At 37.3% G+C, this 21,812-nt stretch overlaps 1 long non-coding RNA gene across 2 annotated transcripts in view; it reads right to left on the bottom strand.

The window, feature by feature from the left end:
* Positions 1-21,812, bottom strand: part of LOC148126848 (uncharacterized) — a 75,156-nt gene that overhangs the window by 24,349 nt on the left and 28,995 nt on the right. Inside the window, exons 2-3 of one of the 2 annotated variants that reach the window (XR_015741633.1) lie at positions 11,268-11,370; positions 8,859-8,970 (exon numbers count right to left, since the gene is read on the bottom strand). The exons of the other annotated variant lie outside the window; for it this stretch is intronic. This is a non-coding gene — a long non-coding RNA (uncharacterized LOC148126848). The remainder of the gene's footprint in view (positions 1-8,858; positions 8,971-11,267; positions 11,371-21,812) is intronic. 2 annotated transcript variants of the gene reach the window in all.

The following is a 21,812-nucleotide window of genomic DNA, read 5'->3' as shown; positions in this document are numbered from 1 at the left end:
TACCATGGGAGGAATTTTGAAGTACCCTTTTGATTAAATTCTACTATTCATTTGATTGGGGTCACATTGGGTTTAAAACAAAAACAAAAACCCTTAACCCTAAGTGATAACTTTAGTTTTACTATCTCCTAACTCAAGAGTATTCAACCTTTTCTATGCCTAGTGCCCCTGGGATATGTTTGATTAATGTTTGCACCCCCTACAAAAGCGATTGTAACTTGACTCATCATTAAGGGATACAAAGGATACTTTGTTGAACCCTCTGAAATTCCATCTCATACCTCAGGTTGGGAATCCCTGGCCTAATTGTTGTAATGAGATCCAGTTTGGTGTAATGGCGACAGCACGATCTTAGAAGTTGACAGACCATGAGTTCTAGTCCCACCTTAGGCACAAAGGCATCTGGGTGACCTTTGGCCAGTTACTTTCTTTCATCCCTGGGAAACAGGCAATGGCAAAAACCACTTCTGTAACCTTGCCAAAAAAACCTGCAGGAACTTGTCTAGCCAGGTTCTAAGAATTGGACACGATTAGATGGAAGAAGAAAAAAAGCCCCTGAGATGTAATGGATTAATAAAGAAGCACATTTATTACTACATTATGCATTTATAATTTAATTTTTTTTTTCACAATTGTATTTGAGCATAACCGCTTTTCTTTGCAATACAATCTAATGTATTTTATTTTATGTGTTCAGATAGAGCCTGTAAGTTTAACCAGCCTCTCAAAAGGGTTCATGGCACAAAAAGGTTAAGGATTTCTGGTTAGAAGCCAAGTGGATTGGCAGGCACATTATAATAAGCCAAGGCAAATATTAATGCATAACATTGTTTGATAATAAAGATGGGATGAATAATTTGCAGTTCTCAAATCCTTTTCTGTCCTCCTAATGTTGCTCTCACCATGTTGTCAAATGTTGATGTATCTGTTTCTGAAGATCAGAAACTTAAAAAATTGGAACTTTTTAAATCCAGAAACATGCAAAAATTCTGGACTAGATCCTACAAAGCATAATATAAGGAGGGGGAGGGGGAGAGATGGAGGGAGGGAGGAAGGGAGGAATGAAGGATTTCTCTGTTCACTTTGCATCTTCGTGCTTCATGGTCTGTCACCTCCTGCATCTGTTAACCAGCAGTGATGCAGAAACTAATCTGCAACCCTCATAAATATGAGTCCTGAGGATGCTGCAATGGTTGTAAGTCTGAAAAATGGTTGTAAGTCACTTTTTTCAGTGCTGTTGTAACTATGAATGGTTACTAAATGAACTGTTGTATGTTGAGGACTACCTGTAGAGTTGGCATCAGTTATTATTCCATTCCAAAGGACAATGCAAAGTTAGAGAGAACTGAGAGAAAGATCTCAGTTTTGGAATCTATAATGGGCTTTCTGCTAGCCATGGAACAATGAACAAGGCTTCTGATGGGAAGGAAGAGAGGGAGGGAGGGAGGAAGGAAGGATGGACTTCTGGGTTCCCTTTGCATCTTTGTGCTTTATGGTCTGTCACCTGTACAGACCTCCTGCATCTGTTACACAGCAGTGATGCAGAAAAGAAGCAGGCCTAGAGTTTGTCAGTATGTGGAACAGGCTAATTACCAGAAGAGGGAAACACTTTCTTCATAGATTTGTTCTGGATTCAGAATTCTATAAACAGAATTTAATGTTTGTAGAAAAAAAAAGTTTTTTGTGGACTAACTCCTTTTCCCACTTCTCCCAAACCAGTTTGCCCTGAAAATCTACCAACTGTACATTTTGTTTATTTGCTGTAATCCTTGCCATTCTTTTAGGAGCTCACGATGACATGCTTCCTTTTTGCATTTCAAGCTCACAACAATATTGACATGAGATAGATGAATCTGAGAGACAGGGACTATGTGTGAGTGGCCTAAAATTATCCCCTTTGTGTCTATTTGAACATGGATCTCTCTGGCTACACAGCACCTTAATTATTCTGCCACTGGGAGAGAAAGACAATAGGAATGTTGCATGACTCCTAGCTTTGCCCAGATCAGCAGTGAGGATTGAGGTGCCAGCTGCTACCTAAGATAAAACAATGGCAGGCCTGGCCTTTTGGGAATAGTGGTCTTTTGTTCAAAGAAGGTGCATAATTAATGTACATTTGATTCTTCTATTGTCTCAAAATAGGTTATCATCCTAGAAAACAATAGAATTATTGATATATTCAAACTCTGATTGGGTGAAAGCTACCATGCTACTTGCCAGCGCTGATATTGAGGAGGGAAGCAGTATTGTTTCTAGAATAGATACTTTATAGATCAGAGAGGTCCAGTTGTCAAATTGTCCCAATAAGAAGATGCCCATTATGTTCCTGGACCTTTTGGCAGGTAAGGAATAATTGATGCACGCCATTGCCAAGACTACTAAACTGGAGGACTGTGTGTGCCTGGTTGATAATCATGTCAATGGAGAGAAGAAAAGTGGGGGAGGGAGAGGATAGAGGAGGAGGGGGGACTAGAAAGGTGGAAGAGCAATGTCTCAGAATGGCATGTGACAAGTAAAAAGGAGAGAAGCAGAAGATTTAAGCAAGTGTAGCATAAGTGTAACACAATCCTTTGTGTTCTTGAAATCTAATCTAAAGATCCCAACCATTGTAAGGTGTTTTTCTGGGGAATGCTATGTGCTAAATGTGAAATGATCTAAACATATTCCTTATTAAAATATATGAACTCCTACATGCTCATATATATATAAGGTGAGCAAAACAAAAAGATGATTGGTGCATAAAAAGCTGCCCTATGCAATCATCAGCTGGCAAAAGTTCTACTAGATTTTAGACAGGAATGTTTCCCAGCTATTTATAGATCCATCAGGGACAAAGTCATGCAAACTTGTGTTTTACCACAGTCCTTTCTTAGACTTGGAGTTATATAGGCACTAAATATTATTGAAAAACAGACAGTACTGTCATTCATTTTCCTCTTGAAGTTGTTGCTAATCCAGTCTGGCGTTGTATAATCAGGTAAAAAAAAACCCAGCCTAACCAGGAAACTGAGGCTGCCAGAGAGAACAATTAAAAAACAAAACCAAACCAGAGATGAGGCAGTGACTTCCTTGTTCTCCTTGGTAGGGAAAATCTAGTTATTACTGGAAAGGAAAGTATGTGTGGGTATGTGTTAACATTATATCTGATCACATTATCAACTAAGACATGCTCCAACTCATTTTCTTAGTATTTTTCCTCTCAATGCTTTAGTTGTTTTGAGTGGGCACATTTTCCACCAATTGCCAAATATAATGGGTTCCAATGCATCTGTTTACTTCTGGAGCATTACTAAGACAAGATCCTCTTTATATAAACACGGAATCATTTTTCATAAGCTAGTTACTGCAAGATGATGACAGATCATTAGATCAGGTTCTCTGATAATACAAAATTGGAAAATTGATGAAAAAGTGGGAAAACTGGCTAGCAGGACTACCAAAAGATAGGACACCAATGTTATTGCCAACGTTTTTGATGTGCACATTGTTATCTATAAACCATCTAATATGCTGAGAGCCTAAATAAATAGAATTCCTGTTTTGTTTTTCAAAAACCCTCCCTCACAAAATCAATTTTAGACGATGGCCTGCTTGATGAAAAACAGCCCTTTGGTCATTTGGGCTGTGTGCTCTCTCCTTTACTCTTCTCTTTCTATACCAATAACTGAATCTTGAAGGATCCCTCTGTTAAAGTACTGAAGTTTGCAGATGATACAACAATCACTGGTCTCATTCAAGATGATGAATCTGCACGTAGACTGGAGGTAGATCAAGTGGCCCTGTGGTACAGCTGGAATAATCTGGAGCTGAAGACACTTAAAACTGCAGGGATGATAGTAGATTTTAGGATGAGTTCTCTTATTCTACCGCCTATTCAACAATAGAGGCTTTTAAGTGTCTAGGTTCTATTATCTCCAAGGACTTGAAATGGACATTCAACCATCATTAAAAAGGCACAACAAAGAATGTTCTTTCTGCGTCAGCTCAGAAAGCTCAGATTGCCCAAGGATCTGCTGATACAATTCTACAGAGGAATGATTAAGTCCTAAATATTATTAATTAAATAATTTATTATTATTATTGGTATCTCAATAACTGTTTGATTTGGTGCAGCAACCAAGCAGCACAAATACAGACTTCAACGTATAGTTAGGACTACAGAAAAAACAATGACAACCAGCCTGCCTTCCATTGAGGACCTGTATACCGTACAAACCAGAAAGAGGGCTATGAAAATATGTACAACTCCCTCACATCCTGGACATAATCTGTTTCAGCTTCTCCCCTCAGGATACTGCTATAAAGCATTGCATGCCAAAACAACTAGACACAAAGATAGTTTTTTTTTCCACCAAGCCAACACTGTTGAATACTTAATTCCCACATCATGTTCCCATTTTGCTTGTCATCTTTCCTACTATTTTCTCCTATTGTTATCTTATGGTTTATCAATTATTGTTTGTAACTTAGGATTTATGATTGTAACTATGATTTATGATCTCTGACCTATAACTTGCTGTTTATGTGTACACTGAGAGCTTATGCGCCGGAGACAAATTCCTTGTGTGTCCAATCACATTTGGCCAATATAGAATTCTGTTCTGTTTTGTTCATCAAAGAATGTCAAAAGGTGGGTATAGTTATTAGATATTTTTTGATGTATTGATTAGACACAAGACACTGAAGAATTTTGTTTCAGTGTGCAAAGTAACACTTAGTATTCCATAAAAAGTGGTTTTCACTTTTTTCAACACTAATGTAGCCATTTTTTTTTTTTCTGTTCACCTCTGCTGAAGAAAATTTTGATGGAGAAGTAACTGAAGGACAGTATAAAAGTTGAAAGTCCTCTTGAAAATAGGTCTAAATGATTTTCTTGGAAAGATTTGGACTGGGAAGTGTAGTAGATGATAAAGTCAGGCTGCAGTTCTTTCAGGACAAAGCATAATAATCTGAGCAGGATTTATTTCTTCTGGAATCCAGGGAAACATGTATAAATGTTTGGTTTCCATGCACCCTGCTGAATCCTACTGATATACCAAATAAGTAAACTCACTTAATTCCTAGTACGTTGAACACATGTATTCAGCTTATAGTCCAACTCATGCTTCTCACATCACTGGCACATACTGCACTTACAACAAATCTCTGAAACATATGGATTACACTGCAATATGACAATATGGAGAAGCAACTGTGAGAGCACACTGGCACTTTAGAGTGAGCTGTTTTTCACCAGCTTCTTTAGCATCTGAGGGTGCTGCTTCTACTTTCCCTTTGTCTTTTGCCTGGGTTGATGGGCTTGCAAACAGAACATTGGGCTGCATTTTTATTTTCTGTGTGAAGGACCTCTGGGGTCCACAGATCCTGTTGGAAACACAGAATGTGTTTAGGATTTGTACTTTGCAGCATCCAGCTTCCTATGCATTCTTTAAAAATAAAGGAGTAGTTATGAAATAACATAAATGGAGCAGATAGCCTGGCGAGCACCAAAAAATTATCATAAAGCATATTGTTGTGCCTGAATGTCTCCTTGAAAACCCATGCCTTAAGCTAAATGGTTTACACCAGGTGCCTGAAGAGAACCTTTAGCCTTCCTTCCTTTCTTTTTCAATCAATCAATCAATCAATCAATCAATCAATCAATCAATCAGACTAGAGCTGGAAGGGACCTTGGAGGTCTTCTAGTCCAGTTCCTTGCTCCAGCAGGAGAGTCTATATCATTCTAGCCGAGTAGCTTCTTCCTTCCTTCCTTCCTCCCTCCCTCCCTCCCTCTCTTCCTTCCCATCAGAAGCCTTGTTCATTGTTCCATGGCTAGCAGAAAGCCCATTATAGATTCCAAAACTGAGATCTTTCTCTGTTGGAATGCAATAACTTTGCATTGTCCTTTGGAAAGGAATAATAACCAATGCCAACTCTACAGGTAGTCCTCAACTTACAACAGTTCATTTAACAAGTGACTGTTCAAAGTTACAACAGCATTGAAAAAAGTGATTTACAATCGTTTTTCAGACTTATGACTGTTGCAGCATCCTCATGATCAGATGATTAAAATTCAGATGCTTGGCAACTGACTCATATTTATGACAGTTGCAGTCTCCCAGGGTCATATGATCACATTTGTGATCTTCTGACAAAGAAAGTCAATGGGGAAGCCAGATTGTTCACTTAACGATCATGTCACTAACTTAACAACTGCAGTTATTCAGTTAACAACTATGGCAAGAAAAGTCCTAAAATGGGGCAAAATTCATTTAAGTAATGTCTCACTTAGCAACAGAAATTTTGGGCTCAATTGTGGTCTTAAGTCAAGGATCACCACAATTGAGCCTGAAATTTCTTTTCTAAAAAGTATATATTTATTTTGATTTAAAATTGATTGTTTTGTTTTACCTTAGGGTCTGATGGGTTTTATTGTGCTGATTTCATCTTTATTATTTCAGGATGTTATACTTCTTAAAAATTATTTGATAAAGTAACAAATAAGGAACAGAAGTCTTACATACCTAATATATGCTCAAATGTAAATAACAAGAAAAAAAATCTAGGAAACAGTCGGTCCAATAAAGAGAGAAGACAGCAAGGAAGTAACAGGCAACAGAGAGAAAGCAGAACTGCTTAACTCATTCTTTGCATCGGTCTTCACGCAAAAAGAAATTATAGCTCAACCCACCAAAAATATAACTGTAAAAGACAGACCAGAAATAAAAGTTAAAATAAGCAAAAAAATAGTAAGAGAACACCTGTCTGATCTTGATGAAAACAAATCACCAGGACCTGATGGATTACATCCCAGAGTTTTAAAGGAGATGGTCATCTCAGAACCAGTGCACCACATCTTTCAAAAATCCTGGAGCACTGGGGAACTACCAGCGGACTGGAAAAAAGCTGATGTGGTTCCCATCTTCAAAAAAGGGGGAAAAAAACAGACCCAGGAAACTATAGTATAGACCAATCATCCTAACATCAATACCCAGGAAGATACTGGAAAAGATAATAAAAAAACATCTGCCAAGATCTAGAAACAAGTAAAGTAATAACTAGCAGTCAGCACAGGTTTGTTAAGAACAGATCATGTCAAACCAATCTTATTTCATTCTTCAACATAGTGACTAAATTAGTAGACCAGCAAAATACTGTGGACATAATATATTTAGATTTCAGCAAGGCATTCGACAAAGTAGACCACAACCTACTTCTTAGAAAGCTAGAAAAAAGTGGAATAGATAGCACCATCACTACATGGACTCACAACTGGCTGACAAATCGTACTCAGTGAGTAGTCCTTAATGGGTCTAAGTCTACATGGAGGGAAGTAAGCAGTTGGATGCAACAAGATTCGGTCTTAGGCCCACTACTCTTCAATATCTTCATTAATGACTTAGATGAGTGAATAGAAGGGGAACTTACCAAATTTGCAGATGATGCTAAGCTGGTAGGAATATCTAACACCCAAGAAGATAGGCTCAAGATCAGAGGTGGTATTCAGCAGGTTCTGACCAGTTCTGGAGAACCGGTAGTGGAAATTTTGAGTAGTTCGGAGAACTGGCAAATACCACTCTGGAGGTTTTACAGTCTCCTTCCCCTGCCACACCCACCAACCCACGCCCACAGAACCGGTAGTAAAAAAAATTGAATCCCACCACTGCTCAAGAACCAGATGGATTTTGACAGACTAGAACACTGGACCATATCTAACAAAATGAAATTCAATGTAGAGAAAAGTAAAGTTCTACGCTTAGGCAAGAAAAACCAAAAGTACACATATAGGCTGGGTGAAACCAGGCTCAATAGCAGTAACTGTGAAAGGGATCTTGGAGTCTTAGTGGACAACCAGCAAAATATGAGCCAGCAGTGTGCAGCAGCAGCCAAAAAAGCTAATGCAATCCTAAATTGTATTAACAGAGGGATACAATCAAGATCAAGGGAGGTACTAATACCACTCTATAAAGCCTTAGTAAGACCACACCAAAGTACTGCATCCAGTTTTGTTCACCACTTTATAAAAAAGATGTTGCGGCTCTAGAAAAAGTACAGAGAAGAGCAACCAGGATGATTAGGGGACTGGAGACTAAAACATATGAAGAACGGTTACAGGAACTGGGCTTGGCTAGTCTAGTGAAGAGAAGGACCAGGGGAGACATGATATCAGTCTTCCAATATTTGAGGGGATGCCACAGAGAGGAAGGATTCAAGCTATTTTCTAAAGCACCTGAAGGCCAGACAAGGAATAATGGATGGAAACTGAACAAGGAGAGATTTAACCTGGAAATAAGGAGAAATTTTCTGACAGTGAGAACAATCAACCAATGGAACAGCTTGCCCTTGGAAGTTGTGGGAGTGCCATCCCTTGAGACGTTCAAGAAGAGATTGGACTGCCATTTGTCAGAAATGGTGTAGGGTCTCCTACTTGGGTGGGGGGTTGGACTAGATGTCCTACAAGGTCCCTTCCAACTCTGATTATCTGTTAAATCTGTTTTACAGAGACGTTTGAAGCTGGTAATTAAGTGTATGAATAGCATATATTAGATTTCATCTGGATTCATTGGGCTCTGTTTAAAATTAATCTGAATCAAGCGTATCATTCAAGTGACTGTATGACCATAAGTGCTCAGAGTCACGTTGTTCCAGAGGCACCACTGGAATTGCTTGCTTTAAAGAGGGTTGGTGTGCATTCTCAGATCACCAAAATGGAGCAAGGGTGTGGGGTTGATGACTGGCTGGAAAATTACTAGATATTAACATATAGTCTGTTCTCTGGGGCAGTTAAACAGAAGTAGCATTTCATAATGTAAAAACATGTCAGCTGATGTCAGCTGGAAAACCAAATGCTGTATATCATAGCAACAAGCCTCACTTGCCTTATTCATCACAACAGTCTCATCCCTTTATTTCTTCTTCTTCTTCTTTTCTTACAAAAGTCTCTGTCCCTTTATATTCTAGGAAGATGAACTTCAAGAAGAAAAATGAATCCTGAAAAGAAAAATATAATCTGGTTAGCAAAGTAGCAAGCATGGCATCTTGGGAACTTCATGGATTTTTTCCCCTCTAGGTTGTCAGATGTTATGCTAAAAAAAGGGCCATAGTGGGATAGTTGCAATATTGCAGGCTGACTCTGCCCACTATTAGGATTTCAGTTGTCATGAGCTCAAGTTTGACTGGGCCTTCCATCCTCCCAAGGTGGTAAAACGAGGACCTTGATTGTTGAGGGCAAGATGCTGACTCTGTTAACCGCTTAGAGAGGGCTGCAAAGCACTATGGAACAGTATATAGGTCTAAGTGCTACTGCTATAGCTGAAAAGAAATGAAACCAAGGTAGCTAAGAAAGCATAACAGGTTTCTAATCTAGTCTACTTGCTTAAAAGCTTATGCCTGAAACTCCTGGCAAAGAGTTGGGTGTCAAGTTCCAAGGCTCTGAAATAAAGGAACGGGTTCACGAACAACGCCTATCCAATGCTTATTCAACAGGAACCAGGTATTGTTCAGGCCTGCTGCAAGAACACAAGAACAATTGATCCTTTTCCTGGGAGTTCCCTTGGCCCAAAGGAAGAGGAAGAGGAAGGGAGGAAGGGAAGAGGGTGCTTGAAAAAAAGAGAAAAGGGGAAAATGGATATTAAAAGAAGTGGCTTGCTTAATGCCTCTTGAAAAATCCCCCTGCCACCTAGTAACCCAATTCAAAACAGACCCTGTATGGTAGGGACAAAATAAATAAAAGTATTAAAATGGCTTAAAAAAGAAGAATTGCTTGAGATGGCACTGTTCTCCCTTGCAATTTGTAACAGCAATCTTTGATTTCACTTGCACCAGTCTAAAATTAACTTTTTTATTTTTTATTTATCAATCGCTTACAAGATAATAGGTATAAGTATATACATAGTTATGAATACATGAAATGGGTATATATAAGAAAAATAAAAGAAACAATAGGACAGGGACGGTAGGCACGGTGGTGCGCTTATGCATGCCCCCTACAGACCTCTTAGGAAAGGGGTGAGGTCAATAGTAGATAGTCTAAGGTTAAAGTTATTTAACTTTATAAACTTATTTGCATGTTGGCCTTTGCTATATTTTAATGTCACTATTGTTGATGGTTTGCAAGTGCTTTTTCTACATTAGGTTTTATATTGTGTTTTAAATATGTATGAAAGTCCAGTTAGGCTGAATAGCAGATAATTAAATTATTGTATAAATATAATAGTTACTGATCAATACAGATTACAATAACTTTTTTCCTTATCCAACACATACAGGTTCAGATAATGTTTTAAGTTGATTTTCTCTCTTGATTATACTTGAAGAGGCATATATATTTATTTAAAAGAAATAAAAATAAAACTTCCTGTAAAGAAAGTCTGATAGGAAACAACGAAAAGCATCTGAAAAATCATAACCAATGTACAGTTTCCCAATTTTGTCAGCTAGAATCCCATCTCCCAGTGAAAGTAAATCTGGAGATTTCTTCCTCTTTTAATAAATGTATATAAAGGACATACTTTTATCCATACACATGTATTTTCACACATATGTAGACATACACATATAGAGCAAGACAAGACAGATCCAGGACAAATTGCTTGTGAAGAAAAGACTATATTTACAAAATTATTGCATACACACAAATGTAAACCATCTTCTTGTGAATAGACATATACACATTTGCAGTCATGAAGAGAAAGAAAAAGTGCAGAAATCTGGGCTGGCAAAGCTTAAACCTACACATGCTTACTCTATATTAATAAGTACAATTAAGAGACTCTTACTCCCAGGTAAGTATGTATAGATTACTGTTATACTGAGGGCAAAAAAATCAGAAGATATAAAGTGTGGGGGAATCAACATATATTTTTGTGCTTGGCCGCAGGCACAAAAGCCAGCATGGTGCAGTCATTAAGGGTTGGACTGTAACTGTGCACATCCTAAACTTTGCTATTCGTGGGAATCCAGCTGCAGCCTTGCTTGAATTATTCTTCATGGGGGAATTGTCAGATTCATAAAGCTGAACTCCCAGGAAGTTATATTTTACATTTTCCCTTTCATTGCTTGTGTATTACAATTCATTGTAAGCTAGAAATCTTTTGTTGGGTGCTTCCCTTTCCCTGGTGAGTTGAACAAAATGCTGCTTAGGAAGCAATAATTTGTAACATCACTTGAACTCTTTTTAAAAACTCGTGACTCTGTAATTCATGCTGGCAGAGGACTCCTGGAGGGCTAAGCTGTAATGGGGTTGGGGATGTCATAAGACCATTTTGACTTCTATCACTGTTTCTTACCAGAATGTTCCCTTCACCAGTTCCTCAATCAAATTGGTGCTCTGAATGGATCTCTTTTTGACAGATTGATTGAGCTTCAAATGTGTTCAATGACTGAAGTTTCCTGAATGGAATAGGAAATTATTGTAAAAAGATTTTTTTAAAGTAAAAAAAGTAAAAATGTTTAATAAACAACACAGGAAAGATGTAACAGAAAATGAAAGTAGACAAATGCATGAATTTTTAATGTTAAACTAATTAACAGAAGAAAATGTATACACATATGGTATTAACAATCTTGACTTCAAAAGTAATTATCTCCGTACTTAAAAAAAATAAAGAAAAAAGAAAAAGAATAAGAAGCTGGGAATGACAATACTTATCAGCAACATATTGCTGCTACTCAGGTGCAGTGTTCTTTTTCCAGTTTTGTGTGGTAATTCTCTGAAAATGTCTCACACCCAAAATATTTATAATTCTTGATTGATTACAAATGATTCCAAAAAGAGCACATACACTTAAAGAAAATATAACTATTTATAGACTTTGTCTAATTTCAGTCAAAGCAAAACCATTGGTTACAAGTTTGATAGTGTCAGAAGCTTGGCTTGGAAATGGATTGGTGGGACCATACTGCATTATAGTTCACTTAAACAAACAAAAGAAATATTCAGATGCACCTTTTCTACATAACAAAACAAACAGAAGCTGGAAGAAGGCAATTTGGATGAAGAAGTAGAATCTCTGTCAGCATTGTGATTGTGACTCAAGTCTACCCTCACAGACACACCTACTTTTGAAGGAGTTAAGAAATGAGATGTATCCCTTGGTTGTATCACAGATTGCTACTGAACATTTCTGTTAGGCAATTCCTGAGAAGAGAACTCCCTTCTGTACCTGCAAATTATTGCAAATTTAGGGGGTGCTATTGTTTTTGCTATTTGCTCCTAAGCTGCTTAAAGTTAAACCACCCTACCCAAAATTCTGATCAAACCAAATCAAACCGACTTAAAGATATCTAGTTAGCACTTATTCTTTAAAGGATGAAATGGATTAAGCTTGAGGAAGAAATGCTGGATCTGCCAGAATGAAGAAATCTGTGTTACGGAAATGAAGCAACATGGAGCTGAAGAGTCAAGGCTCATTGTGATCAGCAAAGCTTTTGCCTTGCCTTGCCCTTCAGATGGCAATTCTGGCAAGCTTTGGTGGGGGCTTTACCAAGACTTCATCCAAAAATAGCACTTCCTTCAACGCCTTCTCAATCCCATAGTCTACAGGTGCTGTGGGTAGTAAACTGAAGTTATCACAGACGTGTAAAAAAGCTGGAAGTCCATTAGAGCCTGGTCTGACCACCTTTCCATTTGGCTGGTTTATCTATTAATTTTAAAAAGCAAAGTACTATTACCAAAAATGGGAAACCTTTTTTAACTTGGAGATATTTCAAAATATGTCCTGCATGCATGGCATTTGAGGCTTGGGGGCACTTTGCTGGCTTAAATCATCCTCCTTGACTCCCTTTGGCTTTAATATACTTTCCTATTTTACTGTCTTTGTTTTTTTTCTCCTCCTTTTCTTTTCCAGGGTCTGAATGGTGATTGCTTTGTGTACAGTCTACTGAACAAAGTGATGTTGTTCCCTTCAATTCCCATAGCACCCCTTTTGTGAAGAAGCTTTGATATCTGAGTAATTCATTACCATAGCAAAGTTGTTTTCATGGCAGAGAAGCTAAAAATAGAGTCATTCAAACTGTCAGGCAGAGTCCTTGTGGAGAAAAATACTGTTATGTAACAGTTTTCAGAGCAAAACTAGGAAAATGTTAACATTAATGTTGCATCTACTCAGCAGTCATGTCTGCAGGAGGATCAAAAGAGTCAAGATGGCAGCTACAATTGTGCAGGATGATGGCTGCTTGACTTCATGCAAGAAAGGGGCAAAGCTTGAATTATGTAGTCATGGCTGCCATTTTTAATTTTCTGGCATTCCCTGCCTCAGTGATTATAACACTGTTCACCATCACCATCAGAGACAATAATGCTAAATGCTGTATAATGTGATATATTACAAAAGGAAACATTATAATGTACTATAAAAAGATATTAAATGAATATTTTGACAATAATTTGGACAAAGGGAAAATTTAATGACTGTTTGGGAAGCCATTAAAGTGGTCAAGAAGGTTTACTTTATATAATGTTTAGAGAAAAGAAATCTTGGGAAAAGATACAAAAGATACTAGATGAAATTAGAAATAAAAAATGGAATTGCAAAAGATATCAATGGTTCTAAAATCTTACATCAAATTAAACTATTATGCCAGCAATTGCCTCTGTTAACAGTCCGAAAAAGAGAAACTAAACTGAATTATGCAAACAGATATATTTTGAATGTGCAAATAAACCAGGAAGATGGCTGGCATACAAACTGAGAAAAGGAAGGGAAAATAAATTGATAAAGAAAATCCAAAAAGGTGACATGATAATAACAGACCTCATGAAAAAGTCTTTTTATAAATTTGTTCCAATCTTTATAAAAAACAAGAACTAAATTGGAAAAAAAAGATGATTACTACAAAGACAACCTTTATGTAAGCTTTCATAAGCACGGAGACAATTTATGCATGAACCAGGAACACCTTTGAAATATCAGAAGCTATTTAAAAAAATGAAAACAGACAAAGCTCTGGGTCCAGATGTTTTCATAAGTCAATAATACAAATGTTTTGAGGACCACCAATTCGTACAGCTTTAGATTTTCTATGGTTTTGATTGAGTTGCTGGTATTTGGCAATTTCCTAGCTGGAGTTGCACTGGATCAAAGATCCTGAGATAAGACACAATTGTTATCAAAGTATGAGTTGAACATTCTGTTGTGTTTGTTTGCTTGTTTAATGCATTTGTCACTTGTCTTGCCTCAAGGTGGCTCTGTTATTATGTAAAGGTAAGGGAAAGAAATCTGAGATTCATAAACTCTGAATGTAGTGGGTTGGATTATTAGATTTTGTAATAAATTATAAGTTTTCTTATGGTTTTTTTTTGTATCTGTGATAGTTTATCTATTCATGCCTTGTTATTGACTCTTCTTAATTCCTGAGTGCGGATGGAGTTTCATTTCCCCAGCTTGATACTCTTTGGATATGTCAGATTTCAGTTCCAAGAATCCCCAATCAATTTTGATGGTCTGTATTGGGAATTCAAAGATTTATAGCCTCGACACATTTGAAAATCACATTCAGCTTCAAAGGCAATACCAGGGAAAAAAATAAAAAGAAAGACAGAACAAAAACTCAATTTGAATGTATTTTATTTATACTTAAATGAAATTAATTATCTTCAATGTATACATACACTCCATGTACCGCTCTCATTAGTGGGATGTGAGCAACAATATGTTGCTTTCCAAGGTAGGGAAGGGAAGGGATAAAATCTCTGGATTTTATCAATTTTTTTTCAACCCAAGCTTTAACCAAAATAAATAGCATGCACATATTTGGATAAAACTTTTTGTTTATTAATGTGATAATTGGCCAAAATGTATTAATGTGATACTTGGCCAAAACTGCCTTAATTCCAAACCTGGTAGAAACATTTATCTTTAAATTTACATTAAATTTACGTTTCCCCAAGCTACCTACTTTTCTATGGGACTTTTTTTTTATTTAAAGAGTGCATTATTGAAATACTGGATTCCCTTTCCACAAGTAGCCCAAATACAAAAAAAAAAAAAAATGGATAGAATGAAAATAATAAATGCAGTGAGAACATTGTAAATGGTAAGGCTAAGCATGTGATTGTGTAACTGGAGAGGTGTTAAATATAGATACAGGTTGCTTATGTAGCAGCTATGTAATTTGCTTAAAGTGTATGTGAAGATTAAACTCGTGCTTGATGATTGAAAGAGTGTCATTGTCTCTTATCCAAGGGAAAGTGAGCAAAAATGAACAAAAAAATTGCAACAAGATTAATTTGTTAAGTGTTCCAGGGAAGGTGTATGGCATAACACTAACAGAAAGACTGTGAAAAGTGAAAATAAGGAAAATTTGGGTAGCGCAAAACAGTTTCATCCTATTAAGAAGACCATAGTTTTGGTTCTCAGCAAGTTGTTGAGAAATGTGTATGAAAAAAAAATATTGTACATGAAAAACTACATAGTAACTTATTTATTTATGTAATTTATTGAAACATTTTGTTGAACATGAAAAAGGTTTCAGAAAAAAAGATGTAATAGAATGAATAGGGTTGAATTATGTACCGTTTTGCATAAATATGGACTTGAAAGTGGATTGATGAATGTGATAAGAAGTCACTGAGATGTCTAGTCATATGAAGATGATTTTCAAGAACCTTTCAACTCTTACAATTTATGATTCTATGTATGAAGAAAGCTGGCCTTGGTTTTGAATCTGCTTCCCTGGTTTTTCATCTCCTTCACTGAAAGTAATTAAATCAAGTGTTACAAAGAAAAACTCTACAGTGTTACACAATAGGTGTGCATAACTTGTGACCTATAACACTGAAATAAGTGAGGTTCTTGCCAATTTTTATCCCATGCTCTCTATTTTACAGGCTAAAAAAAGCGGAAATTTTCAACATAAGCAGAAGACTCAGAGAACCCAAGGAAGGCTACCTGGTTATTTTGATATGGTGGGTCACGGTGTGCAGAGATCTCAGTAGAAAGCATTCATTCTGTAATTTCCCTTTTCCCTGTCTCTTAAAATGTAGTGCTTTCACACAGTGCAGGACTATTGGGTTTTGCTAGGAAGACAATGACTCTCTTCCCATCCTAACTTCCTTCTGGTTTCTTCATGTATTAAGTTTAGTTGATCTGATTCTCTAAGGCAGGGATGTGGAATCTCTAGACTTAAGAGGTTGCTGAATTACAGTTCCCAGCAGCTTTCACTGGTATTTAGCTGGGAGTTGCTTTTCAGCAGAATCTGAATGTCCAAAAAAAAACCCTTCCATCTCCAAGTCCTTATGAAACAGGCAGTAGGACAGCAATTTCTGCTGGACTAGGCTACTGGGCAGGACTGTTTTGCTGCCATTGTTTCTACTCACTCCACCAAATCTAGTAGAGAAGGCATGTTCCAAGTCTCTTCTATCAAAGAAAGTAATTTGATTGAACTCTGGATCTGTGGATAGGATAATCCGATAAAGCATCACCACCTGGAAAATTTGGATAGCCCCAAGTTCTTAGAACTTTTTAAAGTTCTGAAGACCAGGTGTTTGGGTGAGATGGTTAGATGAACTCTGTAGCTGTTGCTGATTTTTATATATATAAAAATCTTGCATACCATCCATTGTCAGATGTATGAGATGGGTGGTGTTGGGTATATGGATACACCAACCAGGTTTGGGTTGAATAAATATGTAAACCTAGGATTAAGTGTCTTGTAGCTTTAAGCACAAGAAACTGCAATGTCATTGTGGGTGCGGTTGCAGGCAGTAATAAAGGTAGGAAGGGAAACGTAATAGACCCTGCTTCTGGATGCACCTGGTTCTGTTCCTGGTCTGCTGCCTGCTGGAACGTCTATCTGCTTGCTTTTGGAGGCTACTGTGCCAGATACCATTTCAACTGAACACAAAGACTGTTTGCTTGGTGAGCTGAGGATTCAGCGTTGTCTTTGAGATAAAGGTATCGGGAGGAGAAGATTTACAAGCAGATAAGGACATTCTATTTACTGTTAATGGACTTGGATGGATATACTGGATAATGATATATGGACTGAATGACACTTCTTAATCTCTGTGTGTATTAAATATCTATTTAAAAACCACAAACAGTGTTTTTGTCTCAAGTGTGTGTATACTCTTGGGCCCAGCCTCACTCTCATTTGGCTGCCTGGCTTGACTGCTGCTGTGCGCTTTGCTCGGGGGTTTATCCCCAAACACTAACATTGGTTATGGGCCTAGCAGTGAGCACAGTCTAACTAACCAGGATATAGCAGTGAGAGCTGGTGTGAGTTGCACATTACTGTAAATACAAACTGTTTGTTAAATAGTTATTTTTCACAAGAGCAATGGCACAAGTAAATTTGCCAAGTCTGTCCATGATATCCAGACTAGATGGAACAAACTATGTTTCATGGTCAATGAAATGTAGTTTACTGCTACGAAGAGAAGGTTTGTGGAACATAATAACAAACCCACCAGATGTATCAAACTTAAATCCTAATGATGAAGAGGATTATAAACTGATACAGGACTATGAACGAAAGAATGAACAGGCTTTGTGCATCATAGGTCTCACTCTGTCTGACCAGCAACTCATTCATATCCGTGGAGTAGAAAATGCTGCAGACTGCTGGGAGAATCTAAAAAGGATTTATGTTCGAGACAGTGTAGGAGCTCATATCAATCTTACACGGAAGCTGTTTAGAACACATCTTGAGATAAATGGAGACATGTTAACTCATTTAAACTGTATGAAAAGCATTTTTCAAGAATTGCAAGAAAAAGAGCTTATATTTAATGAGTTGCAACAAGTATACATTATACTGTCTTCTTTGGATCGAAGCTATGATGATTTTGTGACTGCATTAGAGGTGTTGCCAAAAGACAGTTTATCAGTAACTGAGATTACCGGCAGGCTATTAGAAGAAGCCAGAAGAAGGTTTGAACGTGACCAGCTGAGAGAAGATAAGCCTAATAAAGAAGAGAAATTATCTTCAAGGCTGGAAAGAAACCAGCTGTGTAAAGTAAAGCACCCAGAAGAAGAGAAGTTATCTTCAACAGCATACACAATTAAAAAGTGTTTTAATTGTGGAGGCAGAGGACATTTGGCAAGATTCTGCAGAAAAGAAAAACGCCAGAATTTAAAGAAGCCAAAGAAATCTTTTGAATTAGCCACATTCAGCAACTGTGATATGAAGAATGATATATGGGTGGTGGACAGTGGAGCATCCCACTGCATCACGAGAGATAAGACTAAGTTTATAAAAATGTCTACAAGCTCTCAGCATATATCACTCGCTAACGGTTGGCATCTCAAGGCCAAGGGTGAAGGTATTGCTTATTGTCCATGTTTAGACCAGAATATAAAAATGTTATATGTACCACAGTTAAAGATAAATTTACTTTCTGTAAGAGAATTAGATAAATTAGGATATGTGGTTACATTTAAGAATAATAAGTGCACACTGGAAAGAGATAACAAAAAGGTAACTGCAGCTTTAAATGGAGCATTATATGTCTTACATGATAGTAAGAAAGGGGAGGCACAAATTGTATTTAATAATACCAAGCCTCATGATGAATGTATCCATTTATTGCATAGGCGTTTGGGGCATGTAAATTTTAAAATGCTAAAACGTACAGTAGAGTTATCTGAAGGAATAAGGTTAAAACCCTGTGATAAGTATTTGCGTTGTAATGTCTGTTGTGAAGATAAGAGTAAAATATTGCCTGCAAATAGGCTAAATGGTTTCAAAACTAAAGAACCTTTAGAAGTAGTATTTGCAGACATTATTGGTCCTAAGAAACCCAGTATGGGGGGTGCTCGATATATACTGAGCATTATGGACCATTACTCTAGATATGGGTTTTGCTACTTAATGAAAAGCAAAACTGAAACATATCAACATTTCTTCAACTGGTTAAAGTTTGCAGAAAGGAAGGCTAAACGGCAACTGATAACCTTGGTGACAGATAATGGTACGGAATTTGTTAACAGCAAATTCCAGAATAGATTAAAGGCAGCTGGTATAGAGCATAAGAAATCTGCACCATACAGACCACAACACAACGCATTTATAGAAAGAAGAGGACAAACACTACAGGCAAATGGTTAGAACAATGTTAACTGATTCTGGATTACCTGATTCTTTGTGGGGGGAGGCTGCAATGTGTGCTAATCACTTATTGAACAACGTGGTTAACTCAACTACTGGTGAAATACCATTCACCATGTGGCATGGCAGGAAGCCTGATCTGAGTTACCTGCACACATTTGGTGCACCAGCATGGGTGCATATCCCTACACAACTCAGGCGTAAAGGGCAACATAGAGCTAAACAATTTTTCTTCGTTGGTTACCAAGCTAACCATAGGGCATATAGATTTTGGGAGAAAGGCACATCTAAGGTGTTATGTAGTGCCAATGCCCAATTTCTAGAGCACTTAGGATGGGATAAGTTAGAGCAGGATAACAATAACGAGGTGATTATTGAATCATACAGAAATCCCATTAAGTATCCCTGTAACTTTAAAAATAAAGTAAAGACAGAAGTACAGGAAGAAGTACAGCCCCTAGAGGAAGAAATAGCTCAAGATGAGGAACAGGTAGTAACTCAACCAAGCCCAGTAATACCCAGAAGGACTACACGTATTTCTAGACCGCCTGATAGATACCAGGCTAATACAGTGTGCCAGGAAAATAGAATCCCAAATACTGTGGATGAGATAAGAAGATATCCTTCTAAAGAGAAAGAAAATTGGTATGCAGCTATCAATAAGGAATTGAAATCCTTGAAGGATATGAAGGTATATGAAAATGTGAGATTACCTGTTGGTATAAAACCCATTGGCTGCAGATGGATTTTTAAAATAAAAACAGATAAAGATGGAAACACAATCCATAAGGCAAGGTTAGTAGCCCAAGGCTTTAGACAAAGTGCAAAAGACTATGATGAAGTATTTGCACCTAGTCTGAAAGCAGCAACTTTAAGGGCAGCATTAGTGTGGGCAGCAAGCAAGCAATATATAGTTAACCATCTTGATGTGGAAACTGCTTACTTGCATGCTCCACTAAGACATACTGTTTATATGAAAAGGCCTAATGGATTTAAAGGAGACAATAATAATGATTGTTGGTTATTAAAGAAGAGGCTTTATGGTCTTAAACAATTGGGCTATGAATGGAACCAGTATATTGTGAAGGAACTGACCAATATAGGGTTTAAAGCTGGTTTAGCCGACCCATGTCTATTTAAGAGAGAAAAGAATGGGAAAGTATCATTATTAATGTTGTTTACCGATGATATTGCTCTGATAACTAAAACTAATGATGAAGCAAATGAAATAATTGCATCATTAGCCAAGAAAATAAAAATCAAGCAATTAGGGGAGATAAAGAGATATCTAGGTTTGAATATACTGAGAACACAGAAAGGTTTTAGGATATCTCAGGAAGATAAGATATCTAAATTGCTAATAGATTATAAGATGGAACTTTGTAAGCCTGCAAAGACTCCAATGAGTCAGGATATTTGCAAAATGAATACACAAAGTCCCAAATGTGATAAGGAACTGTATCAATCTTTGATTGGTAGCTTATCATATATTAGCAATTGGTCAAGGCCAGATATTGCTTTTAGTATTAATCAGTTGGCACGACACAATAATGATCCGCTTCAATGTCACTGGATAGCATTGAGAAGAATCTTAAGGTATCTTAAAGGAACATTACACCATGCACTGTATTTAGAACCAAAAGGTGATCTCATATTGAGTGCTTATGCAGATGCTAGTTTTGCAGCAGAAAGAGACACAAGAAAGTCGACTTCAGGAACAGCCATAATGCTGGGTAAGACATTAATTGGTTGGAAGTCAATTAGACAACAGCATATAAGTTTGTCTACGATGGAGGCAGAATTCTCCTGTTTATCACTATTATGTACTGAGTTGATAATGTATAAACAAATGTTGAAGGATATGGGTATAACTGTAAATTACCCTATAGTTGTACATGAAGATAATCAGGCAGCAATTAAAATGGCCACAAGTATTGCAGTAAAAACTAGGAGCAAGCATACAGATTTGAGATATCTAAATGTAAGACAATCTGTAAATAGTAAAATGATACAGCTAAAGTACTGTATGTCGGAGGACAATGTAGCTGATCATTTTACTAAAGCCCAAGGTGCTATTAAGCATCTAGAGAGTTGTGAAAAATATGGGTTTAGAATGTAAGGCATTACATATTTATGTCACCCAAAAGGGGAGAATGTTGGGTATATGGATACACCAACCAGGTTTGGGTTGAATAAATATGTAAACCTAGGATTAAGTGTCTTGTAGCTTTAAGCACAAGAAACTGCAATGTCATTGTGGGTGCGGTTGCAGGCAGTAATAAAGGTAGGAAGGGAAACGTAATAGACCCTGCTTCTGGATGCACCTGGTTCTGTTCCTGGTCTGCTGCCTGCTGGAACGTCTATCTGCTTGCTTTTGGAGGCTACTGTGCCAGATACCATTTCAACTGAACACAAAGACTGTTTGCTTGGTGAGCTGAGGATTCAGCGTTGTCTTTGAGATAAAGGTATCGGGAGGAGAAGATTTACAAGCAGATAAGGACATTCTATTTACTGTTAATGGACTTGGATGGATATACTGGATAATGATATATGGACTGAATGACACTTCTTAATCTCTGTGTGTATTAAATATCTATTTAAAAACCACAAACAGTGTTTTTGTCTCAAGTGTGTGTATACTCTTGGGCCCAGCCTCACTCTCATTTGGCTGCCTGGCTTGACTGCTGCTGTGCGCTTTGCTCGGGGGTTTATCCCCAAACACTAACAGGTGGTTATATAAATAAATTATTTCCACACTTAAATTATTTTATCTCAAACTTGCA

Source organism: Pseudonaja textilis, chromosome 2, assembly GCF_049901715.1.
Source record: "Pseudonaja textilis isolate UNSWEBS1 chromosome 2, rPseTex1.2, whole genome shotgun sequence".
NCBI lineage: Eukaryota > Metazoa > Chordata > Lepidosauria > Squamata > Elapidae > Pseudonaja > Pseudonaja textilis.
Note: the sequence above shows the minus strand (reverse complement) of the source record. Positions and strands in the feature narration are given on the sequence as shown.